Source organism: Dipodomys merriami, unplaced genomic scaffold (genome assembly GCF_024711535.1).
Source record: "Dipodomys merriami isolate MVZ:Mamm:240054 unplaced genomic scaffold, mDipMer1.0.p SCAF_16, whole genome shotgun sequence".
Lineage (NCBI taxonomy): Eukaryota > Metazoa > Chordata > Mammalia > Rodentia > Heteromyidae > Dipodomys > Dipodomys merriami.
Genome location: NW_027202937.1, coordinates 12258783 through 12262275, shown reverse-complemented (window position 1 = coordinate 12262275; position 3493 = coordinate 12258783). Strand labels below are relative to the sequence as shown.

Sequence of the window (3493 nt, the reverse complement as noted above, 5' to 3'; positions counted from 1 at the left end):
AAATAGCTTGGTTAGATACAAAACTCTGTTCCCCTACAAAGAGGCTCAGGGCCTGGTTGGTTGGGGAGGGGGTCTTTCAGTAGTGTACAGAAGCAAAGATAACCAGATGAAGACACTTATACCTAATAAAGGTGTGAAAAAGAAGCAAAGACAATTATCTAAGGGAAGGAAGACTTTCCTGGAGCTTAGCAACTCAGCACACCTGTGAATCCCAAGAATGTCCTCTATCACCTCTAGAGATTTTCAGAGCTGTGTGGAAAGCCCCCTGTGCCCAGCAAGGCACCAAGATGGCTGTAAGGACAAGGCCTATTGCTTCAAGCATATTACTTAGACCCAACCTCCTAACTTCACTAGTTTGTTTGTTTGGTTAGTTGTGGGGCTTGAACTCTGGACTTGGGTGCTGTCCCTGCGCTCTTCAACTCAAGGCAAGTGCTCTACCGCTTGAGCCAGAGCACCACTTCTGGTTTTTTAGCCGTTTATTGGAGATAAGAGTCTCACAGACTTTCCTGCCCAGGCTGGCTTTTTATTAGTATTATCGTTGTGAAAATACTGTACAGAGGGGTTACAAGTACATGAGCAAGGTAATGAGTACATTTCCTTTTTTGGGGGGGATGGGAGTGGGGGTCCAGTCGTGGGGCCTGAACTCTGGGCCTGGACACTGTCCCTCAGCTCTTCACCTCAAAGCTAGCACTCTACCACTTGAGCCACTGTGCCACTTCCGGCTTTTTTTCTGCTTATGTGGTGCTGAGGAATCAAACCCAGGGCCTCCTGCATGCAAGGCAAGCACTCTACCACTGAGCCACCTTCCCAGCCCATGAGTACATTTCTTATCAAGCATTGATGCCTCCTGGTCACGACCACCTTGACCAGCAAGGAAGACACAACACCGAGCTCTTCTCTCAGCAGTTTATTCAGGACTTTTGAGCAATCTTCTGACCCCGGGGAGAATCCCACACAGCCTTAAGTACCCGCTGTGTAGCCAACCCTGATACGCCACGTGGGAACCACCAATAGGTCCAGGTACTCGGAAGCAAGCCAGAGTCTTTGCCTTAGCCAAATAAGGAGTTGTTTACCACAGAGAGCACTGGCCATCGGGAAGGCAGAGGGCGGAGCCGGCGCCATCTTTAAGGTGCAGCTGCACGCAGCTCTCTACACCTCCTCCTTTGTTTCCCCTTACCATTCTTGCCCTCCCATTCCCCCAACCCCCATACAGGAGTTTCTTTTTTTTTTTTTTTTTGCAGGCCTGGGGATTGAACTCAGGGCCTGGGCACTATCCCTGAGCTTCTTTTGCTCAAGGCTACCACTCTACCACTTGATCCACAGTGCCACTTCCAGCTTTTTCAGTTTATGTGGTACTGAGGAATCGAACCGAGGGCTTCATGCATGCTAGGCAAGCACTCTACCACTAAGTCAGATTCCCAGCCCTACCGGGCTGGCTTTGAACCAGAACCCACAGATCTCAGTCTCCGGAGTAGCTGGGATTATATGCGTGAGCCATTGTCGCCCAGCCTTATTTATTATTTTAAGTCTAGTACCCTATCACTTGAACCACAGGTACACTTGCAGCTTTTTTTTTGGGGGGGGGGGCGTCCTGTTGTGGGGCCTGAACTCTGGGCCTGAGCTCAAGGCTAGCGCTCTACCACTTGAGCCACAGCACCTCTTCCGCCTTTTTCTTTTTGCTTATGTGGTGCTGAGGAATCGAACCCAGGGCCTCAGGCATGCAAGGCAAGCGCTCTACCACTGAGCCACCTTCCCAGCCCCTACTTGGAGCTTTTTGTGGTTAATTAAAGATAAGAATCTTACGGGCTTTACTACCTTAGTTGACTCTGAGCCACCATCCTCAGATTTCAACATCCTGAGTAGCTAGGATTAATGACATGAGCCACTGGGGCTTGGTTTCAATATATTTTTTTTGTGATATATATTTTTTGAGGACAATTGTCCTCCAGTCTACAAAATGTGTGTGTGTGTGTGTTTGTGTTGTGTGTGTGTGTGTGTGTGTGTGTGTGTGTGTGTGTGTGTGTAGCCAGTCCTGGGGGCTGGAACTCAGGGCCTAAGCACTTTCCATGAGTGTCTTTTACTTAAGAGTAGCACTCTACCACTTGAGCCACAGCACCATGTCTAGCTTTTTCTGTTTATGTGGTACTAAGGAAACAAATCCAGAGCTTCATGCATGCTAGCTATGCAAGCACTCTACCACTAAGCCACATCCTCAGCCCTACTAAATGTTTTTTTTTTTTAAACACATGACATAGGTTTTACTGAAATGATTCAGTAATATGTAATAAGTTCTTAAGTCCTAACATCTAGTCATTTTGAATAAGGTAAACTAACAGCAGCCCAAACAATACATTAGGACTCATTGCTCTAACACTTAGCCAGAATAGACTGTTTAAGGCTGGCTGCTGCTTTGTACCAGTTACAAATCACCACTTACTACTTTTGCATAGATAAAGCCCCTGACAATTAAGAAGGTGTGAGGGAAAACATTCCTTGATCCCTTCTTTCTTCATAGCATTATACTTTTTTGTTTGATCCTATTAAGATCTAAGAAAGAAAAAGTGACACACATTGCTTGAGTCTAAAGACCTAGGAAAACAGACAACATATACTCATTAAATCCCTGAGAAATAAGAGGCAAAAAGATGACCCTTAGGATAAATACCAAATTTATACAAAGAACCTAGACTGGCTACTCTGCAAACAGTGCAGGGACCTACTACAGCGTCCAGAAATGATGGAATGTCTCCCAGAACAGAGCAGAGGGCGTCTACACACCATCCACAGAAAGGAGCTTCTCCTGTCCTATCCATGCATGTGACAGTGCTTGTGGCTTTCTGATTGGATGTCACACACAAAGGCCAGGCGGTTTTCTAGAACTTCCTCCCTGTTCTGCTGGAAGTCATTCTAGAGGATACTCATCTTCTCCTTGGCCTCCTTCTCCTCCTCACTGCTGCAACTGCCATGGGATCCCAGTGCTCAGCTTCCTTGGCCTTGAACTCTATCTCCCTCTGCAGGCCGTGCTGTGCCATTTCAGCCTGGGCTTCCCTCTGGCCTGCCTCACCCTTTGGTTCTTTAGTTTGTGGGCCTTGGACACCTTCTCCATGGCATGCATCTCAGCCTGCAGCAGCTGCAAAATCCCCTGTGATTCACTAGCCATGGTGGAGGGGACGCAGAGGCAGAGCAAAGGCCCTACTAAATATTATGGTGCAGGGCTGGGAAGGTGGCTCAGTGGTAAAGCACTTGCCTTGCACACATGAGGCCCTGGGTTCCATTCCTCAGCACCACATAAGCAAAAAGAAAAAAAGCCAGAAAATGGTGCTGTGGCTCAAGTGGTAGAGCACTAGCCTTGAGTTGAAGAGCTGAGGGACAGTGCCCAGGCCCAGAGTTCTGGCCCCAAGCCTGGACCCCCTCCCCCCCAAAATATTATAGTGCATCTTAGCTAATTCAATTTCTGTATGCAGTCATGAAAGTAGCTGTAGATGAGTGGAAA

At 47.6% G+C, this 3493-nt stretch overlaps 1 pseudogene; it reads right to left on the bottom strand.

The window, feature by feature from the left end:
* Nucleotides 1-2805: 2805 nt before the first annotated feature.
* Nucleotides 2806-3160, bottom strand: LOC138827781 (V-type proton ATPase subunit G 1 pseudogene; annotated as a pseudogene).
* Nucleotides 3161-3493: the final 333 nt, after the last annotated feature.